At 38.8% G+C, this 12,241-nt stretch overlaps 1 pseudogene; it reads right to left on the bottom strand.

The window, feature by feature from the left end:
• Positions 1 to 8,666: 8,666 nt before the first annotated feature.
• On the bottom strand, positions 8,667 to 11,188 carry LOC143891705 (uncharacterized; annotated as a pseudogene).
• Positions 11,189 to 12,241: the final 1,053 nt, after the last annotated feature.

Raw genomic sequence — 12,241 nt, 5'->3', positions numbered from 1 at the left:
TTGGTTTGTCGCCCAAAAAATTTAAGTTGTTTGCCCAACAATTTAGGTTTGCCGCCCAATAAACTTTTGTGATTACAAATTTCAGTTTCCTGCCTATTAATTAGGGCCACTTTCTAATTTTTGTTACCACCCCTAACAATTTAGGTTTGTCACCTTATAAATTTATTTTTTTGCAATTACTAATTTCAGTTTCCACCTATTAACTTTCTAATTATGGTTACCACCACAAATATTAAAAGATTTGCAGCTACTAAATTGGGATTTGCACCTACTAATTTTCTTGCCTCTCTCTCTACGTTTACTCTCTCATTAGGGTTTTGTTTCTCTCATTACGGTTTTGGGAAAGAAAAAGTTAAGATCATATTCTCCAAGCAGTTATGCAGCGACTTCTCCTTTGATACTTCTTCTCCTTTGATACAACTTGGAGCTGAAGTTCTATTTCATATTGAGAATCTGGTGGTTGAGAGATTTCATTTGATCTCCTTAACTACGAGTCTCCAATCCCTTTATCCTAACACTTTACTCAAGAAGGGGATTATTTTTCCAGAGCATGGCCTGTTCTTCCAACTTTGCTACTCATGGCATTTTAGACAATTTTTCAGGAAAAAAACCCTATAGCCCAAGGTAAGCCTCTTTCATTTGTATTTTATTTCTCCTTTATTTTATTTTTATATTTTATTTCTTCTATGGTTTATTTTAGAAAGCCCATAGCATTAAATGGATGTTGGGCGCTGTTCTTGCTATTACAGATAAAAGTGTTGTGGTTTTCCAACATTGCTACTCATGCCATTTCAGTGCCTTTTTCAGAGAAAACCCGATAGCCAAAGGTAAGACTCTTTGATTCATATTTTGTTTCTCCTTTATTTTATTTTTATATTTTATTTCTTCTACGGTTTATTTTATAGAAGAAAGGCTATGGTTTACTTCTCCTTTCAAATGCACTGTTGGATGTTGGGGTTTTTTACATTCCCTAAATATGAAACATTTGTAGTTAGAGATGTTCTCTTTGATTCGTATTTTATTTACTCTATGGTTTATTTTATAGAAGAAAGACTATTGTTTATTCCTTCTATGGTTTATGTCTCCTTCCAAATGCGCTGTTGGGTGTTGGGGTTTGTTGCATTGCCCTAACAAATGAAACGCTTCGCAGTTAGCAATGTTCATGGCCCTGTTTGATTTGGATTTTGAAATGAAACCCTTTGCACTTAGCAATGTTCAAGGCCCCGGTTTTTTTTTTTTTTTTTTTGAGTTCAAAGCTGATTACTCAAAACTGCATTAATTTTGAGTCCAATAATCAGTTCTAGACTAAATAAATTCTCAAAATCCAAGGCTAACATCTATTTTGGAATTTGTGCCCAAAGCTTAATACCGACTCAAAATTGCATTTGTAGGCCTGTTTGTTTTGGATTCTGAGAACTAATTTAAAGTCCTAAACTGATTATTGGAAATCCACAACAATATTGTGGTCAACCAGATGCTGTAAATTTTGGATTTACAATTAAAAGGATCTAAAATTGCACCTGAATTGTAATTTTGTTGAGCATTGGAATAAAATATGAATTTTAAAACACCATCATCTTATAAGTTTTGATTACACAAATACATTCATTTCTTCAAAATTTATATTTACATTTTTAGCTCAGCAAACCCTTTAAAATAGCTTTAGTCAACAAATATTTCTATCATTCTTGGGTGGGGTCACCATTTTTGCAACTCATGTTTTGATTAGGTGGGGCCCACTAATTTACACCCATGCATAGCATGGGTCCGGAATACTAGTGTGTGTGTGTGTGTGTGTGTGTGTGTATAAAGTGTTGCTGATTTTCAAAATAAAATAATTTTTTGAAAACAAAATATTTTATTTTGGGAAATGGGTGTTTTTGAAATAGGTATAGAAAAGGCTTGTGTGGAAAACTACAAATTCAGCCCCACATTGGAAAGTGAGAAAAATAGAGAAGGGTTAATAAGTATCCCTCCACTTTTTCCTCTTATTTTGAAATTTAAATGTTTTCAAATGGTGGACCAATGGACGGTACAACGTACCATTTGCGCACGCACATATGCAGCGTGGGCAGTGGGCTTTAAGGTGATTAGAGTGCTTAAATTTTCGAGATTTGATCAGAGCCATCGGTATGATCGGATGGTTATCCCGAGCGGATGCGATCTGGGCGATAGGATTGCGCTTGGATGTGCTCCAACGACGAGTTTTCGATTGGGTGCAATCTGAAGTGCAGAATCACGTTGTAACGGTCGATGTTTGAACGAGTGCGATCAGAGCTATAGATTGGTGATCAGCTGTGGTAAAAAAGCCTTGATAAGGAGGACATGGGTTTTACTATAGTCAACAGTCACTAGAGCCAATCTTGACCATAGTATCGTGATTTTGCATGATCTAACGGTCAAATAAACAGCCCATATTGATGAGGTGCCATGAAAAGCGTGCATTTGACACCAAAAGGTCTATACATTGACCACAAACACACCATTTGTAGTGTAATTCAAGATTCCATTGTGGGAATCAAATTCTAGTGATTTCCAAAGCCTCTTCCCTCTCTTAAGAGATTTCTAAATTCCTTTTGTAATCCATTTCAATTCTTTTATCTCATGTTATCTATTTTTCGTAAAAGCAGAACCAGTATCTTATAGGCTTGCCAGAATCTGATGGTATTTCAGGTTTGTTTTCGCTTGCGCATAGTGCCAACAAATATCATATTATATCTAATGAGCTGCATTTTATCTTGGAGGCGAACCCACAAATCTCCTTTGCACATCATTCAAGTGGTGAGGGCAAATATCATCTTAAGATACATTTAATGCACCTTAAAGCATCATTTTCTTCTACATCTCCACAAGGTTCATCCCCAACACATTTTCACCAATATAAAGTTCCATGCACCCTCTTTTCTAGTCACTCCACCCATTTCAATTTGCTAATTTCATTGAGTTTTTAAAACGATGAAATTCCTCCAAACATTTTTGCTTAATTGTTCTCTATCTCTATCTCTATTTCTCTTCATTCTTTTCATTTCCTGTCTATTGTTGGCAACCAATATTTTGATAATAGCGCAGACTCACCTTGTCTAATACTTTAATTCGCTACCTAGAACTTTTTGGGAATTGTAATAGCATTTGACAACTGGTCAAACAATAAAAAACAAAGAGAATTTGCCCCATTATCAAAATATGGTTGTGCAAGGGCGAGGGCAAATGACCAAAACACCCTACTATTCTCACACTACATCCACTCCGTTACATGTGAAATGAATACATCAAAATACTCTTTTGATCCATCTTTATTTGTACTGTAAATTGATGAAAGGGCAGTGATAAATTGACCCTCATATCTCTTTCTAAGCACTGCCCGATATGGGGTCGATTTATCACTGACCTTGATGAAAATACCCTTGCTATGGCCTAGGATACGAAATAGCGATTTGAGGTCCCACCATTTTATACAGTGTTTTGATGCTGACACACTTGCCATGCCATCACGAAGGGTCCCGGATGCTAGATTCGTATTACTGTTAGAAAGGTAAAAATATATGAATAGAAAAAGGAAAAAAAAGAAGCCGGTGGAAACACACACCCAACCGTTGCATCAACATGTGATTCATATATTTCTAAAAGGACAAAATTATCCTTCACATCACAAAGTCTCACATTGTCGTTTCCACATTCCAAAAAGAGGGGTTGTGCCACGTGGCGCCCATCTGTATGTACGTATCTACATTCCAAAAGCCACTTCCTAAAAATCGGCATGTCTTTTGCATCTATGTACCCTGCATTTTTAGTTTCTCCTTTTTCCTCCCCGTTTTCCTTTCCCTTAATCACATAAGCCATATAATTAATAGTAAGTATTTCAGTAGAATAGGAAAGGTCACCATTGACTGCCTTATATTTAGCAATACAATAAAGCAACGCTTCACGTAGGGATAATCCAATAGTTTTGTTCTGAAACATCTCTTAGATTTCCAAAGCACCCTTATGCTTACCCTTTAACGCTTATTCTAAATCGTTTCATGTCGTTTTTTGGCCCTAAAATAATCAACTCTTCACGGCAAACTATTCGTCTCTTCTTCTCTCTGTTGGTGATCTTGCTTCAAGAGGCACTGCATTTGCAAACCAGATCCCGTGCACGTTTCCTCTGTGGCATCACCTCCTCTACAGCGACCTTTGGATCGATGCAAGAGGCAACAACAAGTCTCCACTACTATCGAATTAAAATATTCTTAAATTAGTAGCTATTTAAATATGTTCACGATCGACATCATTCAGAAGTGAATCTTCTTTATAACGAAAATATTTATCTGTTGATGTTCCTTTTCCAGTTATACGAGCAATGGAAAACTCTTCAAGCCTTTAGGATGGAATTTCACTTTGGTATCCTCTTTTATCAAACAGACGCCCAGATCCTTTTCAATCGCCATCAACTACTTCCGAATGAGATCTTCCGTGGCCTCTTCTGTACTATTCTCTAACTAGAATCAAGAGTGAGCCTCTAACCTTTTACAATCATTTTTCTCCCAAATTAATTTCACTTTTAACATTTATCGTATCAAAAGAGTTAGTTGTTTCTTCCATCTGTAAGTTGTTAGGAATACCATATTTTTATGTAATTATAGGATTTTATTCTAAATTGGTAATAAAGTATTGTTGGAAGCTTTGATATTTTTCAGTCTGGATACCAGTTCCTGATTGAAAAAATTCATTACCAAAATTAGTTTTTCTTTCCAAGATTTTTTTCTATTGGAAAAATATTTTCTCAAGAATTTGAGTAACCCCTTTCGTTTTACATCTAATGTTATTAATGGGATGGGCCATAGCATTACATCGGGTTACCATTTTACATGGAGTTGGACCTACAATTTTAATCCTAATGAATTTCATAGTTCTCTTTCTTCCAAAGACACCAAAGAAGGTTCACAATTAGCAGTCCGGTTGCACTTCTTCCCCTTTTTCGGGACCCGTTTTGTTCCAAAAAAGGTCTCAGATATGTCCTCTATGCAAAACAAAAGTACATTAACAAAAGTAGTCATGGGCCTAAATCAGAAACAATACATTATATCCTACAAATCTCCAATGCTATCCCATGCCCACCTAGGAAACCTCCTAATCTAACCATTGGTTGCCAATAATCCCTTAGAATCCTCTTAAAAGTTTCGCATATCGTCAAGCTTGCTAAAAGATTTCCGAAAACGTAGGGCATGATCTCCCATAATCTTCACCTCCAACTTATTCTCCAAAAAGGGTTTCTAAGAAGCCTAAAAGTCTCCTACGAAACTCTTCACACGCCCACTTTGGCTTTATATAATACACTAGTGGTACAACCTGTGCGATGACAGGGGTGAAAAAATAAATAATTCATAAAAGGATGCATTAAAATATTTAAAAAGAGGGAATGCATTCATAAAAAGATAACCAAAAACATGTTAAAAAAGCAAGAGTTAGAAAATTTAGGGAAATATAATGCGCTAGGGGTAGATGTTAGAGTATATGCCATGGAAAGCCAGTAGAATGACATTTTCTAATCAATAAAGATTTATTTCATAACTTGAATGGGTATTTACATTTATGAATGTATGTGATGTGCTTATTTTATTGACACATGTTCGTCCTTAGGTAGCATAGTAGAAATGCTATGCTCAAAGGATTTACAGATCCAAGGGAGCAAGGAGATATGGCATCTCGGTCATATGCAAGCCTTAATAGTTCCTAGTTGGAAAAGAGACTGGACATCTCTTTCTGTATACAACTAGCACCAGTCTTGCCTACATGCACGTGACGTGAGGTGACTTATCTCGGTCATCTAGGTAGTGGACCCTAAGCAAGAAGAGTGGGTGCACCGATTGGATCGCGTAACCGAACTAGATCAAATAAAGAACAACTTGTGGACAAGAAAGTATAAAGTTGTTCTTTCAGACAGGACCCTTCACAGGTCCTTAGACCTGAGGGATCTTATTGGTCTGGCGGTCCGTTCTAGGGTCTTAGTCTATCTTACAGTGATTCTAATTTTTGAGTCTGTGGACCCCGATCCGAGAGAGAGAGGCAGGGGACGGGCCCCACACGCTAAGTCTATATGGATCATCCACGTGAATGGAGAGCTCTACTAAGGAACTCTCGAAAGAATGTGCCCCTCACAGCATGAGTGGCGATAAAAGGTGAGATACCTCTCGATTCGGGGACTAGCCCAGATTCGAGGCGTACCTTAAACAAAGAAGAGTCGCCATCCAAGGAAGTGGGCCAAGGATCCCATACTATGCTCTGTTGCAACAGATAACCAGAGATTATAAAAGAAAGGTTCGTGCCTGGTTACGAATTTGAAAGGTCTAAAGAGCACCTCGTCCGCCCAATTGCAAGCACCTGGTCTCTTATGCCATTTATTAGTGATTTTGAAGAGCTTTGGGTGAAAGTCATATGAAATAGGAACGAATATCTCTGAGAAGACGTCTATCTGATCATGCATGTCTCGGAGATGAAAAAGAAGCACACATAAAAAAGAAATGAAAGAAGTGTCGCCTAAGAATAACTAGGTTATGAGTGTCATACCTAATTGGTGTCTGAGTTCTGGTGTGCAAACACATGCATGCTACAGCTAAAGGTATAGGATCTGTACATGAAAGTAAGAAAACACAGCAAAACACACAACACAATTCAATTCTATACATGACTGGACAAAATGAGTCCTAACTCTAATGTGACCTGACTCGGACCAAGATGGTCGTCCATCCCAGCTGCTCTACGTATCCCGGCCTCGGGAAGAATCGGAGTCAACGTAGTTCGATGCTCTATTCTAAACTACTATGCCTAACCATCTAGAACCGCTATCCTAGACTCGATCCACTAGACTCGACTGATTTTTAAAGCTTTTTTGTACAATTGCTTAAGTTCATGTGAATTGTAATTTTTAAGACTCTCTATATGCCATAACTAATGCAAGTTGATTAGCCTTAAGCTAATGCAGGTGGGCCCTATATCCTATGTGTAACTAGGCTGTGCAACCTAAGGAAAACCATGGGCTGACTATATGCTTCCTAGTCTAGCCATCGGTTCGACTGAATGTCTAACCGATCGACTTGAGGCCTCCTAACTCTAGGGACACTCACACGACAGGACACACCATATCAACAAATCAGGACAGACTCCTAAGTCTAAAACACCCTAAATGTCTAGGACAAAATCTTAACTCTAAGAGAAGATCTTTTTGAAATGGTTTTGAAGAGTTTTTTGTATTTTTTTTTAAGTTTAAAATGTTTATTTTTAAAGGTTTGGCTGGACCTGGGATGTGGATCCGAAGCTGCACTACGTACCCATTGGAAAGGGATCAAGCCAACGTAGTTCGGAAACAGAATTTCCTAACTACTCTAAGACTCAAGATTTTTAAGATTTTTGGTTTTTCAGATATTTTTGAATTTTCAAGTGTTTTTGAAATGTTTTTGTTGTTTTAACACAAGAGGATAGCATCCTATCATCATAAGAGTAAGACAGACTCCTGATATCCCGCAAAGGTTGGACAGCATCCTATGCTTTGCGGGGGGAAAGAACAGAATAACAACTCTGCAAGGGTTGGACAACATCCTATACCTTGCAGGAGCGGATAGAAAAACACATGATTTGATGAGAGGTTGGAAAGAATCCTAACTCCTATGATGATAAGACTGACTCCTGAAATAAGGATTGACTTTCTAGCTAAGGACAGACTCCTATGCTAATAGAAAAAAAACTTACTCTTAGCGCACAACCCTAGGAGGGGAGTGCTAATGAGACTAGGCTAGTCTCCTAAAAGAAGAAGAGATAAAGAAGGGTGCTAGTGAGACTGGGTAGGTCTCCTAAACACAGAGATGGGCTCCAAGTAACCTTATCACTGCCCCTGCAATGACATAAGGGTATGGTTTTTAACAGACCAAGTCGGTCTTTAACCTAAAGGAGGTGTTCTATTTGAGATTTAGGTAGTCTCTTATGTATGACTCGTTAATGAGACAAAGCTTGTCTTCAAAAGGTAAGATTTTCTCTGCACGAGACATAGCCTGTCTCCCTAAACAGAGGGATATAGATGACTCTTTCATCGCCCTTGCAATGAAGAACTAAAGGTTTCTGGGTATCTAAAAGACTGAGGATTTTTTTCCTAAATAAGAGGAAAGAAGAAGGGAGAGGGTACTATCATGATCCAATAAATCCCTCTAAGGATGGGCTTGGGCTATCGCCTTCATCGCCCTATTAACATTTTCCATTTGCAAATCATTAACACATATATCTTATGACAGCACAAGCATTCATAAGCAGGTTATATAAAGAGCAATGACATAATAACATTAAACAGAATAAAATTCCTATATGTGATGCACGACTCAATCCATTATGCTCCTCAGAAAATAAACAGAATAAAATTTTCTGCACACACTCTTATACCTAAGCATAAGAATGTTAAAGACACAAATACACTGACTAGTGTAAACATTTAAACAAGATAATTGAGAAACTTATTCTAATAACAAATAATACAAACATGGCAGTTCTAGGCTAGAATACACAACAAGAAGTATCTAAACAGACTTTAATGTCTACAGTTTCTTTTAAACTCTTGATTAGATAAAGAGATATCATGCTTACCTGAAACACGGTTAGGGATATGAATTTAGCCTCTTCACGCCAATTACTTCAATTCTGAATTAGATGAAGTGACATCGACAATGGGTAGAAGATAACTGAGTAGTATCAGAGGAAACTTCTTTTGTTATTGCACTCACTGATGCCTGCCCTCCACTAGAAATCCTTTCCAAATAAGTATCCTTTGACACCACAGTAGTTGATTCCTCACCATCTATTCCCTCCATATCATGATAAGTGTTAACTACTGAGAGTAGCATTTCGTTGGCAAATTCTTCAATTTTCTGAGCGAGGCATGGCATAGGATATAGCTTGTTTGCTACCAGACATATTGCCTTCATCCGCACTTCCTCCAAGTGATGAACTGCACTCTGCAAAGCAATCTTCAAACAGGCATCTCGAATGGGAGGCCTGAGCAAAATCAAGCTCCATATAGCACTAAGGCCTTGAGTAACACGGTCTCCTTTTAGGGATTCTTTCTCATTTTTCTCATTGCTTATAGGACAGCACAAAGACTCTAACAGTTTAAATGCTCCCTTCGGAAGATAAGGCATTTCACCAAGCAATCTACTTAGAGATTTGTCTGAAGCTGGGAAGGAGTCACGAAGGGTTTCAGCCACTGTCAAAAGAAATGATTCATAAATTGAAGTAGCCGTCGTGAATGAGAAGAAGTCTTGATCCTTTTCTGCCTCTCGAAATAACATGTACAACACACGCAATGTCAACTCATGTCCCTCATGATTCAAATAATCTAACAATATATGCTTTTGTAGAAGCCCCCATGCGTCTAACTCCAAGGGATACTCAACCCCCAAACAAAAAGAACAGAAAAGTGGATATGTGAGCCTCCCGCTACTGCTACTTGCTTGTAAGCCTCAATTATGTGCTCAAATGCCAATTTCTGTAGATGATCCTTCTCTTCATCGGTCAAGCTGACAATGGGTACTGACATCTTAGGAAGTAAACATTGGGTAGAAAATGGAGAATTTGAAGTTGGGACTTGCTCCTAACTTGTCCCTTCCATATTGCCAGTGGCTGAATGAGAAGCATCCAGGGTGTCTTGCATTTGAACAATGCGAACAGTGGAATCCAAACCCGGTATTTCATTCTCTAAAATATCCACATTTGTATCCGATGGCAAGGGCGACCTTACCTTTTCCATTCCAGGCAAAACTAATGAAATTTCAGGAAAAGCAATACCAGTAGATGTCACTGGTGCAGTCATATCACTTATATCAGCAGTATCAGTCATGGTCACTTTCTGCTGCGTGTCTTCCAAATGAACGTCACGAGTATCATGAGATACAGAAGGTTGGAGAGCTAATAGTGATGCTATTTGCGGAAATTCACTCAGCTAACAAGTCAGAGGATATGCTTGAAATAAGAATATCTAACGATCCAACAGCTTTGTCGCCTTGGGCAACCAATGCCCCAAACAAAGCAACAAGTTGCCCCACAGGTCCAGTATCTGCATCTCCGGTAGAACCTGACAACTCGATCAAAGGTTGGTTATCCTGAATTAAAGAAGAATTTGTATTAACTGACTCTTTTGTTTCATTAAGTGCTGGTCGGGCCCGCTTCCCAGGTGTGTCATCATCTTGGACCAAATTGACATCTTGAGCTGCACATCTCTTCCTCCCCATGTCAATTTTAAAGCCATCACAAGCTTGCTCTAACAGTTTCTCTTCCTTGGTAGGATGTGACTCCCCTGTACTATGGTCAATACCCATGGAAATCTTGTCAACCAGTCCAATTGCATGTTCTGCTAACTTCCCAGAATTCATTGATTTCAAACCATCAACCAAACGGCCGCGCCACGATGCAGTACCCTGATGTGTACATTTCAAACAGCCCAAGAAGGCATTCTTCAAGACATAATGTGCACCAGAAACAGACATTCCATAGGGAACCGAAGCTGATCAAGTAGGAGCACCAAGCTATGACTTGCTTCAGTAGCCAAATGCCCAACATTCAGCACAGGATGACCTCCATGTAGCCACGATATATTGAACCCTACTACTTTTCCATCATAATCTTGATGAAGAGGTGGCTGTGAAGAGCCATTAGGATCTGGTGTATAAAGAAAAACAATTGCATCAACAAACTTCACTGCCAGCAACCTAACTCCATCACTTCCAGGCTGGAAATCCATTACGAATACTGTGTCCTTAAACTTTAGCATTGACGTCCATGATGATTCGAGTGAATTCTCCAATTCTCTAGAGAATAAACCCTGAATTGCAACTTGCTCTAGCACATTACAAAATAAATTTGTCCCACAAGCGATGGCCTGTCGGGCAACTGCCGGGGTATCATCCTTTAAAAAGGATATCAAAACAGGCACTATTTCAGATAAAAATTCCACATGCTTCAATCCAAGTTCACCAATCAGCTCGGCGAGGAATTTATGAACAGGACTCTGAATCTCAGTCTGAAGGTGGAGGAGATGTGGCAAGAACTCCGGTAGAAGAGAAGGATCCCTGTGAAGGAGAAGTTCCTTCAAGAGGATCATATATTGAAGCTTCGAGGGTATGTAAAATTCAAGATTATCGCCTCCGAATCGTCTCTCCCAAATCAAAATCATCAGATCGAATGATACCAGAGGAAAATCACAAAATCTTAGGGAAAGTTTCAAGAAATCTTGATTGATCTCCCATTTTGACGAATTTAGAGCAAAAATAGTGAAATGGAGAGGTTTTGATAGCTTAGCTGTAATGAAGCGCTTGTTTAACCCTCAGAAGGATTTCAGAGATTCGATGAGGGAGATGATCGAGGAGAACAAGATGATCGGAGCGTAAATCCAGCCGGAAAACTTGTCGGAGACTCGCCGGAGAAGATAAAAAGAGGGTTTGAGATCCATTTTCTCTTTCTAAAAACGCAGACTTTCTTTCTCTTCTCTCTTCTCACGGATTTTTCTCTTTTGCAGATGATGAGAGTCGCCCAGAAAAGATGTTGCCGGAAAAGATCAATCGGAGAAGATGAAATGTCAACAAGCATAGATCTAACGGAGGAGGAAAGAGATGATAGAGATCCGTCGGAATCCATAGAGATCCGCCCGATTCCGGCGGAATTTCGCCAGAGAAAAAGAAGAAGATTTTCTCTAGGGTTTAGAGAAATAGATTTAGGTCTCTAGGGTGTGGATCTTGAGCTTTGATAAATGTAGGAGTGAAGAGGATGTAAAGAAAATGTTGTGGAGAAGCTCCGACGACCAGATCTCCGGCGGAACGGCTGAATTTCGACGAGATCTTTGTCGGAGAAGAGAAGATTAGGGTTAGCGATTTGGGGGTTTTCTTCTGCTAGCTCTCTCTAAAAAAATGAATCCCCTTTACCTAGAGGTCCTATCCGGCTATTTACAGAGCTATGGTAAAAAACCTTTATCCCTCCTTTCTTTCCTCGGGACACCCCTTCTATGTACATTTAGCTCTGTCTTTGGTAAGAAAAAAAAAGTGGCTCCTGGGTAAAACTTTTAATGAGATAATAAGAGATAAATTCGTGCACCACTGGTTACCCAGGGAGAACCTCTTGCTGTAATATACACTGTGATATACACTAAGTGGATTACCCCTAAACTGGATAAACCACGCCCCTTCTACTACACTAAGTATACACTAAACCACCTACCTTGCTCGTTCGCTAG

The sequence above is a fragment of the Tasmannia lanceolata genome, unplaced genomic scaffold (assembly GCF_043159265.1).
Source record: "Tasmannia lanceolata isolate RefF3 unplaced genomic scaffold, GAP_Taslan_0.1 ptg000015l, whole genome shotgun sequence".
NCBI classification, from domain to species: domain Eukaryota; kingdom Viridiplantae; phylum Streptophyta; class Magnoliopsida; order Canellales; family Winteraceae; genus Tasmannia; species Tasmannia lanceolata.
This window is presented reverse-complemented; position numbering and strand designations above follow the sequence as displayed.